We start from the raw sequence: 16,840 nt of genomic DNA, 5'->3' as shown, positions 1-16,840 counted from the left end.
TGGTTTCTCAGAATGGTTCAAGGAGAGCCACAACTTATCCTCAGGGACAATGTGTCCCAGGATAGCGTGCAGATCCAAGCACTAGCACAGGATGGTGAAAGCAGACTGCTGGCAATGCTATCCTCGTTTTGCACAAAGACAGACAAGTTTATCCTGTATTTCTGGAACATGGCCTCTGCCCCCAGGACTGTATTTACCTTCTGGAAAGGGGAAAAGAATCTGGATTCACTCCTGCATGGCAATTTATAACAGTGGTGCCATTTGCACGGAGGCTCCCACCAATGCACTGCTAGAGCTTTGCTCATGTGAGTTGAAAAGGCTAGTATCAGAGACACATTGCACAGAGAAGCAGAGATGCCTGCTCAAACATAGGTGCTATGAAACACATCCATTCCTGCTTTTTATTATTGCCACACAGCTATCAGATGTGCAAGCAGGGTCAGCACTTAAGAAGAGTTTTGAGGCCTCTTTCTCCAGTGCTGAATGTACTATAATCAGTGCCTCACAGAACAGAGTACCTCCTGCTGGGTCACTTTGTGTGTATATAGAAATTTATGTATCAATCTATATGTATAAAACTAAAATATCGGTATTACTGCCTCTTAGATTACACTAAATATATAAAACTTATCAAAATCCTTATATAGCTAAAGAGCTGTTGTTTTATCCTTGAAGCTAGTCACCTTTATAAAGAACTTTTAATATATCAGGAAAAAATAGGCACTGTGGAGGGCAGACAATGTACCGCAAGTATGGAGTGGAGTGGGGGAGCTGCAAATTAAAGGACAGCACAGGAAAGAGCTGTATTAAAGATTCCACGTCTCTGCTGCAAACAGGGATGGCTGATCTCTTTTTTGCTCTACTGTCATGCTCTATTTTCTTTCCCTTTACGGCGGATGGGAGGTGAGGTTTTAAAGCCTGCCAAGAATGCATCCAGCCCTGTTCCCCTGGGTGAACAGTACCATAGACGGAATGAGCTTTCTCCAAGCATCCTCCCACCCCCAGATCCTCCCCTCCCCCTTGTAATCCAGGCTCGAGTACCATCATTTTCATATCAGTACTAATTACATTAATTATTCTCCTCAGTATAAAACTCATTAAGCTGGAATTTATGGTTCATTAACTCAGAGCCAGAGCTCTTCCTCGATGCAGTGGTGTGGGGCCAGGATTATTTCTGTCCTGGCTGGGGGCAGGCTCTAATCCATGTCCCTTGGCCATACTCAGCATCACCTATTGAAGTGTGAACAAAGTCATGTGTGCTCATACAGGGGTATCACACCAGGCAGGGAAGGTGTTTCTGAACCACGGGGGGACTGGGAAGGTCAACATCTCTGGTGCAGGCCCAGTGTGAAATGCATTTTGTTACAGTTCAGCGAAGATCAGGTGTGCCTAGCAGAGTGAGAGCAGCCAAGGGAATACTTGCAGGTGGGCTACATGCCAGGGTGGATCAGGACTGAAAAGAACTTGTTTGGTGGTGTGGGGAAAGGTTTGTACTAGTGCTGGGGAAATCTGGCTTCAAGTCCAGGGCAGAGTTGCCATGGACCTGCGGAAGCCACTCATAGCACAGGACAGAGAGGATTTATGCTGCCTGACCTAAGGCAAGCTGGTTAGGTGGCTGGACATTGTCAGGAGTGAGACGATTCTCCAGAAAGACATCACACCTGCTTTGAAGGCAAGCTTGAATCACCTTTAACATGCCATGGACTGGAAAAGCCATCCTGGCTTGTGCATTTGGGGTGAGACTAATGGTAGCCCGGCAGTCTCTCCTCCATGTCAGTTTGCCATATGCCTTTTCTCAGAGTGAAGGGCTAAGCCAGCTGTAAAGTCCCACATAATCTCTGCATGGACTCCCTGTGACTCAGCGGTAAAGCTATGATGAGCACTTCCATGGAGGGTGATGGTAAGAGACAAGCCCTCCCTGTTACCATCTCTCCCAGGGACATCTCTCTAACTAACAAGCACCGTCCTTGTCTTCTTCTAAAGAGTAGCCAGGAGTAGTCTTTCACTGCGCCTGATCTTGGAGAGTAAAAGCAGTCCTGGCAATGGGAGGGAAGGAAGAAAGATGAGAAGCTGCACGTCCCCTGCCTCGAACACCGCATCCAGCCCAGTGTGTTTCAGACAGGCCTCCCAAGCTCCCAGCCTTGAGCATAGGAGCCATGGGAGATGGAAGTGACAGGCAGGCTGACCTCCTAATGGACCCGAGTGACAGAGAATCCATTTCCTGAGTGCAGTGCCTCCTTCACACTGCTCAGGTTTCTACCACACTCCTTAATTACTGTAATTAAGCAGTCACGCCGAGCGATGCTAGACAGAGGGTTCAGTCATTACAGACCTGCAGAAGATTAAACCAGCCCCAGCTTCAGTGTCTGAGCTTTTCTTGGTGATGGTGATGATGAAGATTAGAGTAGGAGATAGAGCTTTACAACATGGGGTCATGTCATTTGTCATGGCTCTCGGGTCTGCCCTTGCCAAATGTGGCCAGCACAGGAGGGGACACAGCACTGGGATCCCGTCCATTTCCAGGGACCTCTGCATCCCTCCATCTCCCAGAGGTGGACGACTGTCCTGAACAGTAGTTTTGAATCTCTGGAAAGGAAAGATCATTGTGACTGGCACAGAGATGACAGTGATGCTCAATGCCTACATGTCCATTTTGTCTTTTGTCAAGCAAGTGAAAAGTCCTGGGGAGGAGAGGGGAGTCCAGTTTCACATAATTCACTTGGTTTCCACCACTTTCTCTCTCTTCTGGTCTCCTTTAGCTAGGGGGTTACTCTGTAACCATGTAGTCAACACCATGGTGATCATGGAGTTTAAATCTGTTTCCCTATGGTTTTATACAGCAGACTGATCAGCTGAGAAATGGCCTTCCCTAAGGCGCTTACTGACAATAGCAGAGGACTAGACTGAAGACAACCTTTTTAATCCCACAGCTGTACTCCCTCCCTCCTCAACTGTTTTTTCCCTTGAGGGCACCCACTGTTTTGCAGATCTACTTCTATTCACACAGGTAGCGAGACACACTGTGTACAAGAGACAACGGCTCAGTTCATATACAACTGGCGTCTAATTCATTTCTTTGTGAATGCGAAAATCAATACTGTTTATAGAATCCACAAAGGCTCTTCAATCGGTCAGTGTCCTTGTTAAGTTCGTTTCTGGCTGCCAAAAGATCCTTTCAGGAGGTGATTCTGTGAGCTGAATAGGGAAAATAATGATGCCCATTTCTCTAATGAACCCTGAGAAGTCTCTAGGCTTCTCCCCCTGCCCCCAGTAGAGGGAAAGTGTTTTTTGGTAATCAACTTTATGGGATAGACTGGCTTTTCTTGGAATTTTGCCTGGCTAGTCAAATTCTGGTGCTTGGTTTTGCTCCAGTTAAGGTCAAAGTGTCTTCTTACACATGCAAGAACATGTATTTCTTCAGCAGATGTTAAATGATTTCAGCTCTACTTGTGCTTGCAAATTTTGTGGGTATAACAATAAAAGCCAAGTTTGGTCTGTCCCAGAGCACCAGAGCTCCATAGCTTTTGCAGTTTCCTATGCCTCTAATTTTATTTCTAGCAAGTGTCTTCAAAACAGTGTTTGATCTCTTCGTCCTGCACATTTTGCCTGTGCTATGAACAATTCCAGCCCTTTGGTCAGCTGGTCCAGTGATAGCTTCTTTCCATCTGGAGATGTTCCAGGGTCTTGTACAGCTGTTGACTATTTTCCCATTTCCATCTGTTTAGGTACTCAATGAGTCATCAGTTCAGTCCGCAGTTTCCAGTACAGCTCTCACCATGTAGTTACATGGCAACACCACCTGGAGCTGTTGAACAAGTGACTTTAGCAGACCAGGAAATCCAGGCTGAGGTCTCCAATTTGCAGCTGCTCTTTTTTCAGTGTTCACCTTCTAAAACCTAGGAAATTGTTACTAATATTCCATCCCTGCTTATTGATGATAAACCAGCTGGAGTGTGATTGCTTGTTATATCTCAGGGTTTACTGATAAATGTTGCTGTTAAGCTGGCCATTTTCCAGTCAGGGCCTCAGTACCAGAAACCCTTTATTTTCCCTTTCCTTAAAAAAAAAAAAAAAAAAAAAAAAAAAAGCCTGAGACTTTAAAATTAAGATTAGTTTTAGCTTTTCCTCTCTTTCCTCTACAGTCTACAGTCTAAAGTCTAAATAGATGGGTGTCGGCTAGGGCAAATACTAGCCACGCTTTTTACATTTGTTTCTGTTGTTCTGTTTGTTTTCTGCCCTGTGGCTTAAACTGATGTATACTGCATTCCACTGGATTTACACCCATTTTGAATTGGGTCATTATGTTCTGGGAGGGCATTCAGTTACTCAAAAAGAGCTCAGATGCATCTTGCTGGGTGTTTTGGGGCTTTTCTGAATACTTTCAGCTCCTCCATAGCTGTATGGAACAGAAACGCTTCCTGGGTGTAAAGGCACTCCATCCCTCCCTTGGAGGGTGACACCACCCCCCCGCCCCCCCCCCCCCGCCCCGATTAGGCATAGCCCCAGGGCAAGGGGCCCAGACCCTGCTTCACATTCCCTCTTCAGGAGCAGTAGGTGAAGAGAAGCAGCTGATCCTCCCCTGTGTGAGTTTGAAAGACCTGTCTCGTCTTTTCATTGCCAGCAATGACAGAGCCCCAGGACCACTCACTTTTCACTTGCTGATCCCCAGGGAAAAGCAGGGCAGTCGGCATAACGTCTACGCATTGCTCCGAGTTAAGCCCAAGGGCAGGACAAACCAAAAGGAACAGGACTCTGTCTATCTGTGGCATTTGCATTGGAGTATCTCGTGGGGAGGAATTTATGTATAAATTAATGTATAAGACAGCAAAGAAACTTCATGGTAAATCCAGAGTCCAAATTAATCCTTTTTCTGTTTGGGTTTTTTTTTTCCCCTCACTTTTTGCAGAGTGGTTTTCTTTTTTTTTTTTTTACAAAATGCTACAAACACAGTCACAGAACTCCACAGAAGTTTTAGATTTTTTTTTGAGCATTGGATTCTTCTGTTCCTATTTGCTCTGCTAATTACCCTTTTAGCTTGCTTTTGCTCTATTTTCACAGATCTTCTGGTTTATTTATATCTACCTATCTATAATGATTTCAGAACCATTACTCACAGCAGCACCAGGAAACATTACATTTCCCAATTTACAATTGCAATTATGATATCCGTCAGAAACAAATGCAGCTGCCTTTAATTTTAAGCAATATTTTGATCATCATAATTAAAAAAAGAACTTATGGCATTGCACACATTACAGAAATTAATGTAATTTCCTGGCTGCCTTAAAAGGCATGCAAAGTAGTGGTCGCTGGATTAGAGATTTAGGGGGAGAATTAACCCTTTTGGTTGCTTTTACCACTCTTCAGGACACATTGAAAGCCTTAACGATCTTGTTTTTAGGAGTTAACTTCACTGTAGAATTTAGTATATAAATTCTTTGTCCTTCAACTTTTTTTTTTTTTATTTTCTCTTTCTGAAATTGCTGGTTATTAAAGTATTTGTGTGCAAACAAGAACATTTCCCTGTCACTGTTCATTTCAGCTTGCATGTTTGAATGTGCAGGGACAGATGAAATCCAGTTGGTGATATTATAATCATTCCCACAATTGCATATTACAAGCTCAATAACAAACTGTGGCAGATCCTGGGTCTTGTGTGTCTCATGGTGCTTTACAAGAAAGAGTATATGCAGTGCAAGTTTGGATTAATGACACAAAAGCATCTTTGAGGGAAGCAAGGATTCAGATGAACAGCCACAGAACATCCATTTCATGAAAACTGTGGCTCATTCAATTAATTTTAATATGCTGTCTTAGTCATGAAAGGTGAAAGTTTGACTTCTTGTTGTCTTAGTGGCAGGGGATGCATCTATGCATGACTTTTCTTGCGGTATTATTTGCTTGCTACTTTGAACTCCCCTCTCAGGCCTCAGTAACTGTTCAGCCCAGTGCAGCGACATGCCATAGACCCCTGAACCTTTGAAAAATCCTGGTCAACTTGATTTCTTCCCTTTGAGTATTGACTGGCAGACTAACACCTGAGGCTGAAGCTATTGGTATCAGGATGGGGAGGAAAGGGCAGATTCGGGCAGCTTCCCTCCTTCCACAGCTCAAAGCTCAGCCTGTCCTACTGCTCACAGAAACCTTCCCCTCTGCCAGGCGGGAAAGCTGCACAGTTTGACCTCCCCATTACACAGGCTGAGACACTGCAGAAGTACCAAACCAGAGCACACAGTCAAGCTGAGCCCAGCACTGCATTTCAAAGCTGTTGGCACCGAATACCCTGGGTCTAACTCTCTCTTTGCTCTTGCTCATTGGCTTCTAGGGAATGACTCGAAATTTACATTTACACCGAAGGAAGATGCAGTCAAGCTTAGCTTTCTCCCCAAGATGCAGGCTGACGCACATGACATATCACATAGTGCGCAAACTTCTAGACAAGGATGAAATCTGAGATTCCCTCTTCACTGACTACCCCTGCTCTGGAGACCTCCTGGTACTTGTAATGTGCTGGCGTCTCATTCTGATGAGCTGTGCCCCCACAATGCTCCTTTAACCACTGGATGCCTTTCCCAGCTGGGAGCTTGTTCTCCAGTAGTGAAATGTTAATAATAGGAGCATAGGAATTGCCAAATTTGATCAAGTCTGGGGATCATCCAACTTACTATGCTTTCTGAGACTATGGCTATGTCATGCCAAAAAAAAATAAATAGTTGGCCTTAAGGTACAAAGTTGCAGTGAAAGCCTCATATTAACTGCAAATCTAGCCTGACACTGAATAGATCGACCCATTGCCTTGGGCTCAAGTGGTAGAGGAGAGGTGTGCCCACAGCTCTGTTGAATTAATTTGTTGCATTTGGTCACTGTTTGTACTGTGACAGTCTCTGCAGTTCCTGTCCAGATGGGTGCTGTACCAGGTAGGATGTGTCCCTGTTCTGAAACTCATACGGCCTAACTAGACAAAATGTTGGAAGAGCTTTGAGCCTGACGAAATGGGCTGATTGATGATCCCATGTGGTCACATCGTATTGGTATGGAACAGGGCCTGCCTTTGTATCTCCCCTGTTCCAGCCTAAACCTCCAGTGCTGGAGCATTTGATCACAGTGTCTTTTGTGAGTCTGAAAAGCCTGAATGTGTTCATAAGCACCAGCAGTACAGTCAGGGCAAAACAAAGCAAAGAGCACGAAGCGGTGCCCAGGGAAATGGAGCTAATGACCAGAGAGGTATAACAGAGCAGATGGCATTGAGCAGATGTCCATTGGTATCTGCTGAGGTTTATATGCTCTCTGAAGGACCTACGCGGCAGAGCAAGACTGGCCAGAAGGACGAGCTCTCCTTACACGTTCATGGCCAGTGGACATAGTGCTAACAGGCCTTGTGCTTTGCCTGCAAATGCATCCCCTGGCGTGCCCCTCTGCTCCCAAATCACTCATAGCAGCCTGCCTTTTGTTCTGTGTGAATAACTCTTCTCCTGCATTGGCAAAACAAGCACACACAAACTTCAACTGCATGGGAGATGGGGAGATGACGGGTGCTTGAGTATCACATCAGATTAGCTGGGGGAAAGCAGACTGATACTAAACTAAATGATCTCATCATAATTCCCTCCGCTCTGCTTCCTATTTCTGCCAGGGTCTGAAATCTGATAACTCATCTGACCACAGATTTCCATCAGGTGCAAGATGATTTTGAGATAATTTGATATCTGTCAGTAAGAGGTCGGGAAGACAAGAGTCTTTTTTTCCCCTTTAAGCAGAAGAACATATAGCTACAATGTGGAAAGATACAATCCTATTTCAAACAGAAAACGTAAGAGTGAGAGAGGAAGGACCGGATTCTTTTATTAATTTTCCTTCAGGTTGGCACCTCATCTTACCGGCCAGTGTGATCACATTCTTAATTTCAACCTCAAAAGGTCAGCTCAGTTAAAGAAAATCAAGCTGAAGTCAGTTCTGTGCACATCAGTGCTTGGAGCACGGAGCAATAATCACTCCCCGATCAGAACTTGTTTGCCATTATCTGCCTGGTGTTGGTCTATGATATATGAAACAATTTTGGCTGCGACAGTTCTGTTCTGTGTGCATGCAGCTCCTTCCTGGTAAAAACTATACAGGATTGGGATTTTTCTCTCTGTGCTTTCTTTTTTCCTTACCAAGGAGCAATATTTTAAACTAAAAGGAGTTTTCAAACTCTAGTCACCATCATTCATCTTTACAGTCTCGGGGTACAAACAATCTCTTCATTAGACACTGAATTTTTCTCCATTACAGCACTATCTGAATGCATTTATTTGGTCATTTATTAGAAGTCACTTGATGGGGTGCAGGGAAGGAGAAAACTAAATTAAAGCAAAAGGGTCGTGTGTGTATGCACACTTTTATATTGTAAGTGGAGAAGTCTATAAAAATATCCAAACTTAATAACAACCATAACTCTGTAAGTCAGACAAATACGCAGTGGAAACATTCCACTTGCTGCAATGAAAGGGAGGGAGGTAAAGGGAAAAGAGGGGGCTGTCATCAAACCTCCTCTGCCAGTGGTGAGAGCTGGTGGACTGGAGCTAGGGCTGGGGAAGAGTGATTTCTTTTTAAATGTTGCAATCAGCATCAAATGCTTTGTTCGCAGATAGCACCAGCAGCTGCTTTGTCTGTCTAAGGACATGATTGTCTTGTTGGCTGTACTTTGTTTTGAAAGATCCGCAGGAATACACGATTGAAGCGTAACAGGGGCAGACTGGTTTGGGTTTGATCATGCCAAGCCTGTGCTTTTAGGATTCCCTAGGCCTGTCCCGTGCTTTATGTTTTAGTAATGCCTCAGGGCTCTCTGATCAGAGGCTGACTGTATAAATTCAGCACCCATTCACGGCAGGCAGCAAGATCATATGCATATGTAATGGGCAGACTAGACACCTCAGCTGGCCTTTCACCAAGTAATCATGCATGCGCAGGTTAAATCCCCTCCTGAATCTAAGGGAGGAGAAGTGGCTCACTCACGTAAGAAAATAAAACACAGGAGATCCTGCATGAAAACATGAGGCACTATCAAGTTAACGTTGGGAATTTCAGGCTGGTCCTTTATGGACAGGTCTTGGTTTTTTCTTTTTTTCAGAAGCCAGCAGTACCGCAATCGTCGTGGCTGGGTGAGCTCGCTTTACAAATCAGAGCGTGGTAAAGATGGAAAACAAGATCTTGTTCTCTCACAGCACAGCCATGCGCAATATGCCAAATACGCACTCTCCCTTCTGTACTGTGCTCATAGAATCATAGAATCATTTAGGTCGGCACAGACCCTTAAGATCATCGAGTCCAGACATTAACCTAAAACTACCAAGTCCACCACCAAACCATTCATCTCCTCCAAGCCTAGTTTTCACACACACTTCCTTTTCAGCCCTTTTGCTCCTTGTATGTCTTCTCTTGGATATAGCCTCACACCAATGATGCCCATTTGCCCCCACTGCATGAATCCAGCACTTCAGCACTGTGTTGATAGAGCTGTACTCTAAAAAAGAGATCACACCAGGGGCTGTGTTTGACTAGAGTAAGACCACTACCTTTCTACCCAGCATTGTCCTTGAAGCATGTCTGATGAGATAAAAAGCCTCTCCCCCATTTCTGTGCATGTCACACTGTAATTCCCAAGTTAATTCTACTAGGATGCCTGTGACACTGCCACTTTCAGGGATATAGCTGTTTCTGGGTTTATTTTGTTTCCTCCTTCTCACTTTTATTAAAAAAGACAAGTCTTTCCTGCATATTCCAGGAGGCTGCTGTGGTTCCTCAGAGGAGATTTGTAAAAACTACACCAAAAAAGGGACTGTTTCCATCCAAATACTCTTAAAATTTTAACAAAACAACACAACAGCTCATAGCTCAACAGGAGCATTTAGTCTTTTGTGCTTAATTTCCACTGTGAATCTTTCCCTCAGAAGTGTGCTCATGCAGCAATTGCATGGTGAAAATGCCAGACTGAAAAACAAATGCATGCAGGCATTTGGCCTATCCAAAAGATACCAGGACATAAAGCAGGATTATGATCCCAGAATGTAATAAAAAGAGATAAAAAATTCAGAAGAGATCAAAGTAATTTCAGAAGCAAATGAAACATTTACATGGGAATCATGCCTTATAAATGGAAACATAGCAAATGGTATTAGCCATTATTATTTACAAGTGGTCTGAGGGCAGATACATCTCTGAAATTTATTTAGGTGTTAGGTGCCTCCTGAGAGCTAAAGCTGGGTCAGGTAGAATAGGAAAACTGAGCTGTGTAGGTCACTGCAGGTCCCCAGTGAATTGTGAATGGGCCGTCGGTAAGGACCTGAATAGTTGGGAAGTGGCAGCTTGCAACCAAATCAGTATTCGTAGTTATTTGTTTAGTTGATCTTTAGGTGAATAGTCATGAGAAGGCTCTTTGTGGCCTAGAACTTGACAGATGTTTGGTGAGGGAGATTTTTAGCTTCCTCGCTTGAAATCCTTTGTGTGATAACCACCCCAATTGGGGAATTGCCTAAGAGCTACAGCAACACTTCTCTGCTGTGACTCACAGGTGCCACACTGGAGAGGGAGAGCTACGGTCTGGGCTAGGAGAAAACATGATTTCATGGTGTAAATTAAGGAAACAGCTGTTCAAATTACATGGGTGAACAAAGCGTAAGCAGTTGGAGATGAAAACATTAACATAGCCGTCTTTCAGCCCTTCCTTCAGGATCTCCGAGCAAATGGAAGGGTAGGCATTCTCCATTTTAGAGGTCACAAACTAATGCACAGAGGGAAAGAAATAGCTTGACCCTGAATCAATGGCCACGGTAAAGGAGGAACCTGGAGTCTTTCCTCTGCATTGCAAGAGGAAAGGAGAGTAAAATGAACACAGCAGAAAGAAGGAAGCCAGGCACCCAAGTTAGAAGAAACAAAAGTCCTTGGAGGAACTTTCCCAAGAACAGCTCTGTCCTGAGGTTGTTGCTAGTCTAACAAGAGCAGAGGGACTGAGGGCCAGTTGACGGGGGTTTAAGAGGTCCTCAGCACATTGCTCACTTTGGGCTGCAGTATCTATGCATAGAAAGGGCCTGCTTAAAATTGATGGATGGAGGGTCTGTTGGCAGCCAGAGCTGAGCCTCTGAAACAAAGCCCTTTGACAAAGTCTTTAATTAGATTCAGTGCCTTATCATCAGCATGGACTTTCGAAGTATTTCCCCACCTGAGTTAGAATCAGACCCAGAGGAGAGACAAAGGGAAAAAAAAATATCTCAACCCCAAACCAAGCTGAGATCAATTCTAATTTTCCTGGGACATGATACATTTTTTGTCTCACCTGACACAGGCTTAGAGAAGCAATTTTTTAATGTCACAGCTCATGACCTTCGCCTCTCCTGTCTGCTTTAAGGATTCTTCCCTGCCCAGGCCAGGAAATGAGGCTGCCGATGGAGAAGGTGTAGCAGCCCTTGGGAGATGGTTTCAGTTTAATGCCCAGCATGTTCAGCTTTGGATATTCGATTGAAATAGAGGGAATTTGTTAAGCTGATGAGGGAAGGCTGCAGTAGAGAAACACAATAGCAGAGTGGGATTAGGCCTGGAGTAAGTGTCTGTACTTTGGAGGATTAATGAGAAAACTGCAATGGATTTTACATGGTGAAAAGGATTCACTGAATGCTTTAGGTGAAATGAAATTAGTCCCACTCACGCTCTCTGAGCCCTCAAGCAAGAGAAGAGACTGGAACCTGCCCATCACATGTAATAACCAGATCACTTCCAGCTGCTCTCCTTCATGGAAAATTCCAGTGCAACACTGCTGGCCATTTATTTCCATTTACTATGGCAACCCATACTCCCTCTCTGGGCAGCATCTCTCCTAATGGGCCATGGGACACAGCCAGGATGTATCTCTGGTCCAGCCAGCTATTGATATCTCTGCTGACTGTGTCAGCTGGACTCCCTTCTTTGGTTCAGGCTAGCAGGACTGGTATGGGTAGGGCCCTGGAGCCAGCAAGAGGAAAAGGGCCTTCAGCAGCACTGGTCTGATCCACACTAAAAGAATCCCAGGGGTGAAAAGCTCTTTTCCCCATCTCTATTGCCTGCTCATGTACTATGAGTTCCCTTGAGTGGCTCGGCTTTCCTACCAGCATGGGGCACGTCTAACAAAGCCAACTCTGTGTCCTTGTAGGCCAGGGACTCAGGGGTCCCCTGCGGTGGAGAGTGAGCAGAAAAATTGGCCTCAGAAATTCCAGATGCTCAAAATACTCACAGGAGAAAAGACTAGGAAGGACAGACACTGAAATGAAAAGGGAAAGGAAAGAAGGAACAAGAGTTCTTTAACATGTCATTTTTTCAAGGGAAAGGTAGATGGAGTAAATAAGCATGTGGACAGATGAAATCTTCCCAGGGCCACACTGACACATGAGAGTACTAGAGAAGAGCTTCCCAGCTCCCCGAGTGAAGGGACAGACCAGGAAAAGGGGGCTTGTTGATGCTGGAGCATTTATGTTTCATATCACTGATGTTCCTGGATACACAGAAGAGGCTGTTAAGAGCAGCTTGGGCTGGCTCGTGCCTCCAGTGTGTTGCCTTCCAGTCCATCATTCTTTCTAATTAGGCACCTCTGACACACAATTAATCCTATTTGCCTTCAGGCTTTTTTATCTTTCCTTCTGCTTTTATCAGACAGGGAATTAGACTCTGTTAGTATGTAAAGTGCATTGCATGGACCTGGCTTTTCATGGGGATTTGGAGACTTTTAAGAAGGCAGTGTCTAACCCATGATCTTAAAAGTTTTTTATGAGTAATTAATTTCTTTCTCTTCTCTTCTCTTCTTTTCCTAATCACAGTGCTTATTTCGCCTATGCTCTTATAAGCAAAAAGGCAAAGATGTGAGAGTGGGACAGAACTCAATTCAATGCCGCAACATCCAGTAAATCTGAGCTTTCAGTCTGCTCTCCTCAGCTCTCCTCAGCCACTCTCAGCAGCTCTCTCAGTCCCACTGTCCTCATCCTGAATCTGCCCCCCATCCCAGGCTTTACTTGCAAAGTCCTCAGACCTGCTAGTGCAACCCCAGCCTCCGGGACAATCCCACTGCAGGTCCAGCTTCTGCTCTGCTTCTCCTCCCAACAAATACTCTCTTGCTTTAATCTTCCACACTCATTCCCCCAGCACCGATGTCCCCTCCAAACTGCCTCTGTCAAGTCCCACTCTTGATGTCCTGGGTGTGTGCCAGCGAATGCAGCCCAGAGGAGCCACCTTGTGAACCTTCAGCTGTGTCTCTGGCTTGTCTTGTGCTCTCTCTAGTCAAAATGCAACATGATGGCTGATGCCTCTCGTCACTGGGAAGTTAATAAAATAATGTTAATGAAATACCCACTCCACTCAATGAGTTGCGAGTGCAGGCAGCAGTGGCTGCCACACTAACTATTTATCACTGTCAAGGTCCCCTGCAGCCTAAAACCAATTCCAGACCCAAATGAAGAAGGTTTGGCTCTACCCAGAGTGTAATCTGCCTGTCATTTCTAATACGTATTCCTTTGTGTTAAGTGATAAATTGCAGGGGCTGCCAAGGCTGAAGGGTTATGAACCACTGAGAAATGAAGTGCTCCATATCCTGCAGAGCTCGCTTCAGTCAGTGATGGTCCACATAACATACTACTCCTCTTTTGACTCTTGCTCTGCTTAGAGACCACAGAGCTGAACTTTGAGGGCACAACTTCTCTACTGGGAAAGGAGGTGGGGACTGAGACTTTTGCACAGGGGGCTAATGAGTCTTATACACTTATTTAGGAAATGGAGAAGCAGGAAAAGGTCATACTGCTCACCCTCCCTATTACCAGTTCAGGAAGAGCTGTCTTCCCCAGTCAGCCTTGTTCCCAGCCCTCCTCCCAGCCACCCTGGAGATCAGGCCTGTTAGTCCCTCCTTGTACTAATGTTTGTTTGATTCCTGTAAAACAATGATTAACAAGACACTTCTGACTTAGCAGGTACTGCAGAAAGCTGCACCTTCTTCACAAGCTTCCTATGCTGCCTTTTATATATCAAACTGAAATGTAATTATCTTCACGGTGCAGGGTGTAAATCAGGGTGTGTGTCAAGACGATTTCCTTCAGGGTTTTATTTTATTGCGTAATAATATTTGACACAGGGCTTAAAGGTGCTGTTACCTGCCTAATCACATGAAACAATTTCATGTGCAAACAGCTGGTAAGTGTGAAAACTACCATAAACCAGCTCCAGGGAATGCTCTGCTTCCCTTCGCTAGAAATCCTTCTTGGAAAATACCCCCTGGCTCTGCAGTTTCCCCATCAGAGAAAGCAGGCTGGGAGAAATGTCTTTGCCCTCCCGGTGCCATGCTCGTACACAGAGAAACCAGCCTGTTTTCACACGGTGGGTGCCTGTGCGCTCCACGCCTCCCCCTTCTCCACTGTGGTGCAAGGGGAAGCAGAAAATTGGGTTCTCCATCTGTGTTAAGCCCCTCAGGCCGGAAGGGATGAAGTTAATTTGGAAGGGGGGCTGACTGGGTGTATTATCTAAGAGAGGGAACCATCTGTAACCAGGGATGTTTCTTCAGCCTAATCTCTCATAGTCGAATAATCTGGGAGGGGGCGTTATGGATGAATACACACTGAGCTGAGTCTCAATTCAGCTGTCTTCAAAGCAGCACCTGAACCAGGGTCTCCCCTCAGAGAAGAAGGCAAGCTGCTTTGAGCAGGAGTCTGCAACCTGCCCATGGCTGGCTCCCTGGAGTCGCAGCCACTGCCCGCCAGCAGCCCGAGCAGGACTGATGACAGCAAGGATTTCAGGGCATGCTTTGGATGGCGTTACATTGCTACCTAACACTTTTGGCTGTCACCCTGCTCAGGTACAAGTTTTTTCATTTAGTCTCTCAATATCCAGCTTCTGGATTTGGTGTTTCAAGTTCTTGCGCTGCACACACACACACACACACACACACACAGAGGTACTCTTTGTCCTGCAAAGGCACTGCACAGCCTAGCAAGGGGATACAAAGATACAAAGCTCCTGAGGGCTGCAGGGGCACATGCAGGCAGTCCATGGGGGCTCATGCAAAACCTCTGGGTGCTGGGAGTTCAGTTGGGCTGAGCTGCTCCAACCTTCATCCAAAGTGCCTCACAGCTGAGGCTCTCAGTCCTTATTTACAAACCCTGCTTGGGCACATGCTTCCCTAAACGGTAAAATACTTCTTCACTTAGGGATGCTCAGATGTGAAAACAATATGCATAAATTAGAGCAGGTAGCTGTTCTTATGCGGGAGTGAAGCAGCTGAGGATACACAAAACCGAGCTCCTGCTCGCCTTCTGCACAAGGTGCACTTTGGAAGCAGGGGGAGCACAGCTTTGTGTCTCTGCTGCAGCAAAGGCATGCGTACCAGGAGAAAAGCAAATGGAGTGTAAAGCAGCAAGGGAAGATTTGAGCAGCCCTCCTCTGCTTCTCTTTAGCACAAATGGAGGCCTCAGAATCTGCCTTAGGGAGAGGGCAAAGGAGCAAGAGGCAGAGATGGCAATCTTGGAACAATAGTGGTTCTTTATAAGGCTTTTTTTGTGCATTGCAGATCATAGCCAAGAGGCGTCTGCCTGAGGTCTGAATTAGTCAGAACGGGGTTTGGAGGGGAGGTGGGCAGCTGCTTGAAATCACCAGTCTCCAAGTCACTATTTTTTTCTCCTCAGGGTAGCTGGCATTGTCAGTGATGGTTTAACCTACTTATGATAATAATCCCTGTAATAAAGGCATTTTTAAAATCTCATAGCCCGAATGACTGTCTGGAGGGGTATGGGAGCTGCTGTGCGGGAAGGCTCTCTGTGTGGTTTCCCAGTGAAGAGTGGTGAGCCAGCTATATGCTGTAATTTCTTTAACACAGTCCCAGACCACTATCCCCCAGCAAGGCAAGAGAATTCCTTTCCAGGAAGGGAGTTGGCAGGAACTGTCCCTTCCCCCCCAAAAAGATCTCCTCCCTGTGGATTAAGGCATTTCACATCTGGAGTGATATTAGATCATCTAGGTTTCTGATGCATTCTGAAAAATCAAATGTCTCTAATCCTGCCCACCATCTGGCCCAAAACCCTTGCCAGCTGGTAGGTTCCCTTTTGCACACACAGCAAGCTCTGTGCCAAGATGCATGCCCTGGTGTCACAGGGACTGGAGCTGCGCAGAACAATGTGTCTGAGGCAGAAGCTGTTGCTTCAGGTGCCAAGGTGGCAAAGGTGTTGCCCTGGGGCCAGCTGCTCTGCAGGTTCATCAGCTTGACCCTGAGGCAAGTCCCTGAGGGGGGCAGAGGTTCCTAAGCAAGCTGAAACCATTCTGACACTGGGACCAAAAGCAGTAAGGATGCATCAACACAGCAGCACTACTAAGTCTTCTGGGACAGCTACACTGCTTTGGGACCAAGCTGTACAAACATACGGGTGGCTGAGGACCTTCAGCAGGTTTGTGCTGGTGCCATCCTGAGTAGAAAGACCAAAGCCTGCAAGTCTCCCAGTTGTGTGAATTGCACAGAGATTCTTTAGAGGCCCTGGATAGAGCTGGCCTTGCCATTTATCTGTGTTTTGTTTCCACTCCTCAATATAACGTCCTTCTCTTCCCCCCTCCCTCTGCTTTCAAAATTTTCAAGACTTTTCCTTCTGCAGAACATGAATGTCCAGCAGCCTGTAGCTCATCGTCACACTTCCTAACTCCACTTAATGAGGTGCAGACCTCGCTGTTTCTCTGACTCCAGCTTTGATAGGGTCTTGGCTAAAGCCTTCCCTGCTCACCCACTTGAGAATATGTGGTTGCTGAACTCAGCTCGGTGCAGTGGCCAGCACGTTGGCTGGCCAGGCGAGGAGGCATCAGAACAAGTGGGCTG

This window comes from Chroicocephalus ridibundus, chromosome 18 (genome assembly GCF_963924245.1).
Source record: "Chroicocephalus ridibundus chromosome 18, bChrRid1.1, whole genome shotgun sequence".
Lineage (NCBI taxonomy): Eukaryota > Metazoa > Chordata > Aves > Charadriiformes > Laridae > Chroicocephalus > Chroicocephalus ridibundus.
Note: the sequence above shows the minus strand (reverse complement) of the source record.